Source organism: Periplaneta americana, chromosome 12 (assembly GCF_040183065.1).
Source record: "Periplaneta americana isolate PAMFEO1 chromosome 12, P.americana_PAMFEO1_priV1, whole genome shotgun sequence".
Taxonomy (NCBI): Eukaryota; Metazoa; Arthropoda; class Insecta; order Blattodea; family Blattidae; genus Periplaneta; species Periplaneta americana.
Window position 1 is genome coordinate 52,171,224 of NC_091128.1, and position 13,088 is coordinate 52,184,311.

The window sequence follows — 13,088 nt, forward strand, 5'->3', positions numbered from 1 at the left end:
AAGAACAACAAGACGGCCAAGACCAACAAGACGACCAAGACCAACAAGACGACGAAGATCAATACCAACAAGACGACGAAAACCAAGACCAACAAGACGACGAAAACCAAGACCAACAAGACGACCAAGACCAAGTACAACAAGACGACCAAGACCAAAACCAACAAGTCGATGAATACCAAGACCAACAAGACGACCTAGACCAAGACCAACAAGACGACGAAGACCAAGAGCAAGAACAACAAGACGACCAAGACCAACAAGACGACGAAGATCAAGACCAACAAGACCACCAAAATCAAGACCAACAATATGACCAAGACGAAGACCAACAAGACGACGAAGACCAAGACGAACAAGACGACCAAGACCAAGAGGAAGAACAACACGACGACCACGACCAAAACCAACAAGACGACCAAAACCAAGACCAACAAGACGACCAAAACCAAGACCAACAAGACGACGAAGACCAAGACCAACAAGACGACCAAAACCAAGACCAACTAGACGACCAAGACGAAGACCAACATGCCGACGAAGACCAAGCCCAACAAGACGACCAAGACCAAGAGCAAGAACAACAAGACGACCAAGACCAAGACCAACAAGACGACCAAGAGCAAGAACAACAAGACGACCAAGACCAAAACCAACAAGACGACCAAAACCAAGACCAACAAGACGACCAAACTCAAGACCAACAAGACGACCAAACCCAAGACCAACAAGACAACCAAGACCAAGACCAACAAGACGACAAAGACCAAGACCAACAAGACTACCAAGACCAAGACCAACAAGTCGACCAAGACCAAGACCAACAAGACGACCAAGACCAAGACCAACAAGACGACAAAGACCAAGAGCAAGAACAACAAGACGACCAAGACCAACAAGACGACGAAGATCAATACCAAAAAGACGACCAAAACGAAGACCAACAAGAGGACCAAGACCAAGTCCAACAAGACGATCAAGACCAAGACCAAGAAGTCGACGAAGACCAAGACCAACAAGACGACCAAGACCAAGACCAACAAGACGACGAAGACCAAGAGCAAGAACAACAAGATGACCAAGACCAACAAGACGACGAAAATCAAGACCAACAAGACGACCAAAACCAAGACCAACAAGACGACCAAGACCAAGACCACGATGACCAAGACACACAAGACGACAAAGACAAAAATCAAGACAATCAGGACCACCAGGACCAAGACAAAAACCAAGGGGACCACCAATACCGAGACCGACACCAAGACCAAGACCAAAACCAACAAGACGACAATGACAAAGACCAAAACCTACAAGACGAGAAAGTCCAAAATGGTGGCCAAAACCGAAACCAACAAGATGACAGAGACAAAGACCAAGTCCAACAATACAGTCAATTCCAAAGACGAAGACGAAGAAGACGACGGAGACGGTCACCAAGAAGAAGCCCAACAAGACGACGAAACCATGACCAACAAGACGACCAAAACGTTCAAGACGACAGAGACCAAGTCCAAGACCAACAAAATGACCAAGTCCAAGACCAACATAATGACCAAGAAGACGACGAAGATCGAGACCGACAACTTGACCAGTACCAATACAAACAAGACGACCAATACCATGAGCAAGAACAACAAGACGACCAAGACCAAGACCAACAAGACGACCAAAACCAAGACCAACTAGACGACCAAGACGAAGACCAACAAGATGACGAAGACCAAGCCCAACAAGACGACCAAGACCAAGAGCAAGAACAACAAGACGACCAAGACCAAGACCAACAAGACGACCAAAAGCAAGAACAACAAGAACAAAACCAACAAGACCTCCAAAACCAAGACCAACAAGACGACCAAACACAAGACCAACAAGACGACCAAACCCAAGACCAACAAGACGACCAAGACCAAGACCAAGAAGACGACAAAAACCAAGACCAACAAGACTACCAAGACCAAGACCAACAAGTCGACGAAGACCAAGACCAACAAGACTACCATGACCAAGACCAACAAGACGACGAAGACCAAGAGCAAGAACAACAAGAAGACCAAGACCAACAAGACGACCGAAACCAACAAGACGACGAAGATCAAAACCAACAAGGCGACCAAAACGAAGACCAACAAGACGACCAAGACCAAGTCCAACAAGACGACCATGACCAAGACCAACAAGTCGACGAAGACCAAGACCAACAAGACGACCAAGACCAAGACCAACAAGACGACGAAGATCAAGACCAACAACACGACCAAAACCAAGACCAACAAGACGACCAAGACCAAGACCAACAAAACGACGAAGACCAAGACACACAAGACAAAAACCAAGAGGAGCACCAATACCGAGACCGACACCAAGACCAAGACCAAAACCAACAAGACGACAATGACAAAGACCAAAACCAACAAGACGACAAAGTCCAAGACGGTGACCAAAACCGAAACCAACAAGATGACAGAGACAAAGACCACGTCCAACAACACAGTCAATTCCAAAGACAAAGACGAAGGAGACGACGTAGACGTTCACCAAGAGGAAGCCCAACAAGACGACGAAACCATGACCAACTAGACGACCAAAACGTCCAAGACGACAGAGACCAAGTCCAAGACCAACAAGATGATCAAGTCCGAGACCAACATAATGACCAAGAAGACGACGAAGATCGAGACCGACAACATGACCAGTACCAATACCAACAAGACGACCAATACCATGAGCAAGAACAACAAGACGACCAAGACAAAGACCAACAAGACGACGAAGACCATGACCAACAAGACGACCAAAACCAAGACCAACTAGACGACCAAGACCAAGACCAACAAGACGACGAAGACCAAGCCCAACAAGACGACCAAGACCAAGAGCAAGAACAACAAGACGGCCAAGACCAAGACCAACAAGACGACCAAGAGCAAGAACAAAAAGACGACCAAGACCAAAACCAACAAGACGACCAAAACCAAGACCAACAAGACGACCAAACCCAAGACCAACAAGACGACCAAACCCAAGACCAACAAGACGACCAAGACCAAGACCAACAAGACGACAAAGACCAAGACCAACAAGACTACCAAGACCAAGAACAACAAGTCGACGAAGACCAAGACCAACAAGACGACCAAGACCAACAAGACGACGAAGACCAAGAGCAAGAACAACAATACGACCAAGACCAACAAGACGACGAAGATCAATACCAACAAGACGACCAAAACCAAGACCAACAAGACGACCTAGACCAACAAGTCGACGAAGACCAAGACCAACAAGACGACCAAGACCAAGACCAACAAGACGACGAAGACCAAGAGCAAGAACAACAAGACGACCAAGACCAACAAGACGACCAAGAGCAAGACCAACAAGACGACGATGACCAAGACACACAAGACGACAAAGACAAAAACCAAGACAAGCAGGACGACCAGGACCAAGACAGAAACCAAGAGGACCACCAATACCGAGACCGACACCAAGACCAAGATCAAAACCAACAAGACGACAATGACAAAGACCAAAACCAACAAGACGACAAAGTCCAAAACGGTGACCAAAACCGAAACGAACAAGATGACAGAGACAAAGACCAAGTCCAACAAGACAGTCAATTCCAAAGACGAAGACGAAGAAGACGACGGAGACGGTCACCAAGAAGAAGCCCAACAAGACAACGAAACCATGACCAACAAGACGACCAAAACGTCCAAGACGACAGAGACCAAGTCCAAGACCAACAAGATGACCAAGTCCAAGACCAACATAATGACCAAGAAGACGACGAAGACAAAAACCAAGAGGACTACCAATACCGAGACCGACACCAAGAGCAAGACCAAAAAGACGACCAAGACCAAAACCAGCAAGACGACAATGACAAAGACCAAAACCAACAAGACTACAAAGTCCAATACGGTGACCAAAACCGAAACCAACAAGATGACAGAGACAAAGACCAAGACCAACAAGACAGTCAATTCCAAAGACGAAGACGAAGAAGACGACGGAGGCGGTCACCAAGAAGAAGACCAAGAAGACGACGAAACCATGACCAACAAGACGACCAAAACGTCCAAGACGACACAGACCAAGTCCAAGAACAAAAATGGTATCCCATCCCATACCAAGACCTAAACGCACACACATACACGTACCAAGTCCAAGACCGATACACATACAAATACACATACGAAGACGAAGTCATATACACATACCCAGACGAAGACACATTACAATACCTAGAAGAAGTCACACTCCGATACCAAGACCAAGACACATACACATACCAAGATCAACACCAATACTCACACCGAGACCAAGACACATACCGATACCGAGACAATGAACAACAATGCGACCAAGACAAAGACCAAGACCAACAAGATGACAATGATCATCAAGATAAGCTTGATCACGTCCAAGAACAAGACAACCAAGACCGGGACCAACAAGACGACCGAGATCAAGACCAACAAGATGACGAAGACCAAGACCAACAAGACGACCAAGACGAAGACCAACAAGATGACCAAGACCAAGAGCAAGAACAACAAGACGACCAAGACAAAGACCAACAAGACGTCCAAGACCAAGACCAACAAGACGACGAAGACCAAGACCAACAAGACTACCAAAACCAAGACCAACAATACGACCAAGACGAAGACCAACAAGACGACGAAGACCAAGACCAACAAGACGACCAAGACCAAGAGCAAGAACAACACGACGACCAAGACCAAAACCAACAAGACGACCAAAACCAAGACCAACAAGACGACCAAAACCAAGACCAACAAGACGACCAAGACCAACAAGACGAAGACCAAGACCAACAAGACGACCAAAACCAAGACCAACTAGACGACCAAGACGAAGACAAACATGACGACGAAGACCAAACCCAACAAGACGACCAAGACCAAGAGCAAGAACAACAAGACGACCAAGACCAATACCAACAATACGACCAAAACCAAGACCAAAAAGACGACCAAACCCAAGACCAACAAGACGACCAAACCCAAGACCAACAAGACGACCAAGACCAAGACCAACAAGATGACAAAAACCAAGACCAACAAGACTACCAAGACCAAGACCAACAAGTCGACGAAGACCAAGACCAACAAGACGACCAAGACCAAGACCAACAAGACGACGAAGACCAAGAGCAAGAACAACAAGATGGCCAAGACCAACAAGACGACCAAGATCAACAAGACGACGAAGATCAATACCAACAAGACGACCAAAACCAAGACCAACAAGACGACCAAGACCAATTCCAACAAGACGACAAAGACCAAGACCAACAAGTCGACGGAGACCAAGACCAACAAGACGACCAAGACCAAGAGCAAGAACAACAAGACGACGAAGATCAAGACCAACAAGACGACCAAAACCAAGACCAACAAGACGACCATGACCAAAACCAACAAGACGACGAAGACCAAGACACACAAGACGACAAAGACAAAAACCAAGACCAGCAACACGACCAGGACCAAGACAAAAACCAAGAGGACTACCAATACCGAGACCGACACCAAGAGCAAGACCAAAAAGACGACCAAGACCAAAACCAGCAAGACGACAATGACAAAGACCAAAACCAACAAGACGACAAAGTCCAATACGGTGAGCAAAACCGAAACCAACAAGATAACAGAGACAAAGACGAAGTCCAACAAGACAGTCAATTCCAAAGACGAAGACGAAGAAGACGACGGAGACAGTCACCAAGAAGGAGCCCAACAAGACGACGAAACAATGACCTACAAGACAACCAAAACGTCCAAGACGACAGAGACCAAGTCCAAGACCAACAAGATGACCAAGTCCAAGACCAACATAATGACCAAGAAGACGACGAAGATCGAGACCGACAACATGACCAGTACCAATACCAACAAGACGACCAATACCATGAGCAAGAACAACAAGACAACCAAGACCAAGACCAACAAGACGACGAAGACCAAGACCAGCAAGACGACGAAATCCAAGACCAAGTAGACGACCAAGACGAAGACCAACAAGACGACGAAGACCAAGCCCAACAAGACGACCAAGACCAAGAGCAAGAACAACAAGACGACCAAGACCAAGACCAACAAGACGACCAAGAGCAAGAACAACAAGACCAAAACCAACAAAACGACCAAAACCAAGACCAACAAGACGACCAAACCCAAGACCAACAAGACGACCAAGACCAACACGACAAAGACCAAGACCAACAAGACTACCAAGACCAAGACCAACAAGTCGACGAAGACCAAGACCAACAAGACGACCAAGACCAAGACCGACAAGACGAAGAAGACCAAGACCAAGAACAACAAGACGGCCAAGACCAACAAGACGACCAAGACCAACAAGACGACGAAGATCAATACCAACAAGACGACGAAAACCAAGACCAACAAGACGACCAAGACCAAGTACAACAAGACGACCAAGACCAAAACCAACAAGTCGATGAATACCAAGACCAACAAGACGACCTAGACCAAGACCAACAAGACGACGAAGACCAAGAGCAAGAACAACAAGACGACCAAGACCAACAAGACGACGAAGATCAAGACCAACATGACCACCAAAATCAAGACCAACAATACGACCAAGACGAAGACCAACAAGACGACGAAGCCCAAGACGAACAAGACGACCAAGACCAAGAGGAAGAACAACACGACGACCACGACCAAAACCAACAAGACGACCAAAACCAAGACCAACAAGACGACGAAGACCAAGACCAACAAGACGACCAAAACCAAGACCAACTAGACGACCAAGACGAAGACCAACATGCCGACGAAGACCAAGCCCAACAAGACGACCAAGACCAAGAGCAAGAACAACAAGACGACCAAGACCAAGACCAACAAGACGACCAAGAGCAAGAACAACAAGACGACCAAGACCAAAACCAACAAGACGACCAAAACCAAGACCAACAAGACGACCAAACCCAAGACCAACAAGACGACCAAACCCAAGACCACCAAGACAACCAAGACCAAGACCAACAAGACGACAAAGACCAAGACCAACAAGACTACCAAGACCAAGACCAACAAGTCGACCAAGACCAAGACCAACAAAACGACCAAGACCAAGACCAACAAGACGACAAAGACCAAGAGCAAGAACAACAAGACGACCAAGACCAACAAGACGACGAAGATCAATACCAACAAGACGACGAAAACCAAGACCAACAAGACGACCAAGACCAAGTACAACAAGACGACCAAGACCAAAACCAACAAGTCGATGAATACCAAGACCAACAAGACGACCTAGACCAAGACCAACAAGACGACGAAGACCAAGAGCAAGAACAACAAGACGACCAAGACCAACAAGACGACGAAGATCAAGACCAACAAGACCACCAAAATCAAGACCAACAATACGACCAAGACGAAGACCAACAATACGACGAAGACCAAGACGAACAAGACGACCAAGACCAAGAGGAAGAACAACACGACGACCACGACCAAAACCAACAAGACGACCAAAACCAAGACCAACAAGACGACGAAGACCAAGACCAACAAGACGACCAAACCCAAGACCACCAAGACAACCAAGACCAAGACCAACAAGACGACAAAGACCAAGACCAACAAGACTACCAAGACCAAGACCAACAAGTCGACCAAGACCAAGACCAACAAGACGACCAAGACCAAGACCAACAAGACGACAAAGACCAAGAGCAAGAACAACAAGACGACCAAGACCAACAAGACGACGAAGATCAATACCAACAAGACGACGAAAACCAAGACCAACAAGACGACCAAGACCAAGTACAACAAGACGACCAAGACCAAGACCAACAAGTCGACGAAGACCAAGACCAACAAGACGACCAAGACCAAGACCAACAAGACGACGAAGACCAAGAGCAAGAACAACAAGATGGCCAAGACCAACAAGACGACCAAGATCAACAAGACGACGAAGATCAATACCAACAAGACGACCAAAACCAAGACCAACAAGACGACCAAGACCAATTCCAACAAGACGACAAAGACCAAGACCAACAAGTCGACGGAGACCAAGACCAACAAGACGACCAAGACCAAGACCAACAAGACGACGAAGACCAAGAGCAAGAACAACAAGACGACGAAGATCAAGACCAACAAGACGACCAAAACCAAGACCAACAAGACGACCATGACCAAAACCAACAAGACGACGAAGACCAAGACACACAAGACGACAAAGACAAAAACCAAGACCAGCAACACGACCAGGACCAAGACAAAAACCAAGAGGACTACCAATACCGAGACCGACACCAAGAGCAAGACCAAAAAGACGACCAAGACCAAAACCAGCAAGACGACAATGACAAAGACCAAAACCAACAAGACGACAAAGTCCAATACGGTGAGCAAAACCGAAACCAACAAGATAACAGAGACAAAGACGAAGTCCAACAAGACAGTCAATTCCAAAGACGAAGACGAAGAAGACGACGGAGACAGTCACCAAGAAGGAGCCCAACAAGACGACGAAACAATGACCTACAAGACAACCAAAACGTCCAAGACGACAGAGACCAAGTCCAAGACCAACAAGATGACCAAGTCCAAGACCAACATAATGACCAAGAAGACGACGAAGATCGAGACCGACAACATGACCAGTACCAATACCAACAAGACGACCAATACCATGAGCAAGAACAACAAGACAACCAAGACCAAGACCAACAAGACGACGAAGACCAAGACCAACAAGACGACGAAATCCAAGACCAAGTAGACGACCAAGACGAAGACCAACAAGACGACGAAGACCAAGCCCAACAAGACGACCAAGACCAAGAGCAAGAACAACAAGACGACCAAGACCAAGACCAACAAGACGACCAAGAGCAAGAACAACAAGACCAAAACCAACAAAACGACCAAAACCAAGACCAACAAGACGACCAAACCCAAGACCAACAAGACGACCAAGACCAACACGACAAAGACCAAGACCAACAAGACTACCAAGACCAAGACCAACAAGTCGACGAAGACCAAGACCAACAAGACGACCAAGACCAAGACCGACAAGACGAAGAAGACCAAGAGCAAGAACAACAAGACGGCCAAGACCAACAAGACGACCAAGACCAACAAGACGACGAAGATCAATACCAACAAGACGACGAAAAGCAAGACCAACAAGACGACCAAGACCAAGTACAACAAGACGACCAAGACCAAAACCAACAAGTCGATGAATACCAAGACCAACAAGACGACCTAGACCAAGACCAACAAGACGACGAAGACCAAGAGCAAGAACAACAACACGACCAAGACCAACAAGACGACGAAGATCAAGACCAACATGACCACCAAAATCAAGACCAACAATACGACCAAGACGAAGACCAACAAGACGACGAAGCCCAAGACGAACAAGACGACCAAGACCAAGAGGAAGAACAACACGACGACCACGACCAAAACCAACAAGACGACCAAAACCAAGACCAACAAGACGACGAAGACCAAGACCAACAAGACGACCAAAACCAAGACCAACTAGACGACCAAGACGAAGACCAACATGCCGACGAAGACCAAGCCCAACAAGACGACCAAGACCAAGAGCAAGAACAACAAGACGACCAAGACCAAGACCAACAAGACGACCAAGAGCAAGAACAACAAGACGACCAAGACCAAAACCAACAAGACGACCAAAACCAAGACCAACAAGACGACCAAACCCAAGACCAACAAGACGACCAAACCCAAGACCACCAAGACAACCAAGACCAAGACCAACAAGACTACCAAGACCAAGACCAACAAGTCGACCAAGACCAAGACCAACAAGACGACCAAGACCAAGACCAACAAGACGACAAAGACCAAGAGCAAGAACAACAAGACGACCAAGACCAACAAGACGACGAATATCAATACCAACAAGACGACGAAAACCAAGACCAACAAGACGACCAAGACCAAGTACAACAAGACGACCAAGACCAAAACCAACAAGTCGATGAATACCAAGACCAACAAGACGAACTAGACCAAGACCAACAAGACGACGAAGACCAAGAGCAAGAACAACAAGACGACCAAGACCAACAAGACGACGAAGATCAAGACCAACAAGACCAGCAAAATCAAGACCAACAATACGACCAAGACGAAGACCAACAAGACGACGAAGACCAAGACGAACAAGACGACCAAGACCAAGAGGAAGAACAACACGACGACCACGACCAAAACCAACAAGACGACCAAAACCAAGACCAACAAGACGACGAAGACCAAGACCAACAAGACGACCAAACCCAAGACCACCAAGACAACCAAGACCAAGACCAACAAGACGACAAAGACCAAGACCAACAAGACTACCAAGACCAAGACCAACAAGTCGACCAAGACCAAGACCAACAAGACGACCAAGACCAAGACCAACAAGACGACAAAGACCAAGAGCAAGAACAACAAGACGACCAAGACCAACAAGACGACGAAGATCAATACCAACAAGACGACGAAAACCAAGACCAACAAGACGACCAAGACCAAGTACAACAAGACGACCAAGACCAAAACCAACAAGTCGATGAATACCAAGACCAACAAGACGACCTAGACCAAGACCAACAAGACGACGAAGACCAAGAGCAAGAACAACAAGACGACGAAGATCAAGACCAACAAGACCACCAAAATCAAGACCAACAATACGACCAAGACGAAGACCAACAAGACGACGAAGACCAAGACGAACAAGACGACCAAGACCAAGAGGAAGAACAACACGACGACCACGACCAAAACCAACAAGACGACCAAAACCAAGACCAACAAGACGACGAAGACCAAGACCAACAAGACGACCAAAACCAAGACCAACTAGACGACCAAGACGAAGACCAACATGCCGACGAAGACCAAGCCCAACAAGACGACCAAGACCAAGAGCAAGAACAACAAGACGACCAAGACCAAGACCAACAAGACGACCAAGAGCAAGGACAACAAGACGACCAAGACCAAAACCAACAAGACGACCAAAACCAAGACCAACAAGACGACCAAACCCAAGACCAACAAGACGACCAAACCCAAGACCACCAAGACAACCAAGACCAAGACCAACAAGACGACAAAAACCAAGACCAAAAGACTACCAAGACCAAGACCAACAAGTCGACCAAGACCAAGACCAACAAGACGACCAAGACCAAGACCAACAAGACGACAAAGACCAAGAGCAAGAACAACAAGACGACCAAGACCAACAAGACGACGAAGATCAATACCAACAAGACGACCAAAACGAAGACCAACAAGACGACCAAGACCAAGTCCAACAAGACGATCAAGACCAAGACCAAGAAGTCGACGAAGATCAAGACCAACAAGACGACCAAGACCAAGACCAACAAGACGACCAAGACCAAGACCAACAAGACGACGAAGACCAAGAGCAAGTACAACAAGATGACCAAGACCAACAAGACGACGAAAATCAAGACCAACAAGACGACCAAAACCAAGACGACCTAGACCAAGACCAACAAGACCACGATGACCAAGACACACAAGACGACAAAGACAAAAATCAAGACAATCAGGACGACCAGGACCAAGACAAAAACCAAGGGGACCACCAATACCGAGACCGACACCAAGACCAAGACCAAAACCAACAAGACGACAATGACAAAGACCAAAACCAACAAGACGAGAAAGTCCAAAATGGTGGCCAAAACCGAAACCAACAAGATGACAGAGACAAAGACCAAGTCCAACAATACAGTCAATTCCAAAGACGAAGACGAAGAAGACGACGGAGACGGTCACCAAGAAGAAGCCCAACAAGACGACGAAACCATGACCAACAAGACGACCAAAACGTCCAAGACGACAGAGACCAAGTCCAAGACCAACAAAATGACCAAGTCCAAGACCAACATAATGACCAAGAAGACGACGAAGATCGAGACCGACAACTTGACCAGTACCAATACCAACAAGACGACCAATACCATGAGCAAGAACAACAAGACGACCAAGACCAAGACCAACAAGACGACCAAAACCAAGACCAACTAGACGACCAAGACGAAGACCAACAAGACGACGAAGACCAAGCCCAACAAGACGACCAAGACCAAGAGCAAGAACAACAAGACGACCAAGACCAAGACCAACAAGACGACCAAGAGCAAGAACAACAAGAACAAAACCAACAAGACCTCCAAACCAAGACCAACAAGACGACCAAACACAAGACCAACAAGACGACCAAACCCAAGACCAACAAGACGACCAAGACCAAGACCAAGAAGACGACAAAAACCAAGACCAACAAGACTACCAAGACCAAGACCAAGACCAACAAGTCGACGAAGACCAAGACCAACAAGTCTACCAAGACCAAGACCAACAAGACGACGAAGACCAAGAGCAAGAACAACAAGACGACCAAGACCAACAAGACGACCAAGACCAACAAGACGACCAATACCAACAAGACGACGAAGATCAATACCAACAAGACGACCAAGACGAAGACCAACAAGACGACCAAGACCAAGTCCAACAAGACGACCAAGACCAAGACCAACAAGTCGACGAAGACCAAGACCAACAAGACGACCGAGACCAAGACCAACAAGACGACGAAGATCAAGACCAACAACACGACCAAAACCAAGACCAACAAGACGACCAAGACCAAGACCAACAAAACGACGAAGACCAAGACACACAAGACAAAAACCAAGAGGAGCACCAATACCGAGACCGACACCAAGACCAAGACCAAAACCAACAAGACGACAATGACAAAGACCAAAACCAACAAGACGACAAAGTCCAAGACGTTGACCAAAACCGAAACCAACAAGATGACAGAGACAAAGACCACGTCCAACAACACAGTCAATTCCAAAGACGAAGACGAAGAAGACGACGGAGACGGTCACCAAGAAGAAGACCAACAAGACGACGAAACCATGACCAACAAGACGACCAAAACGTCCAAGACGT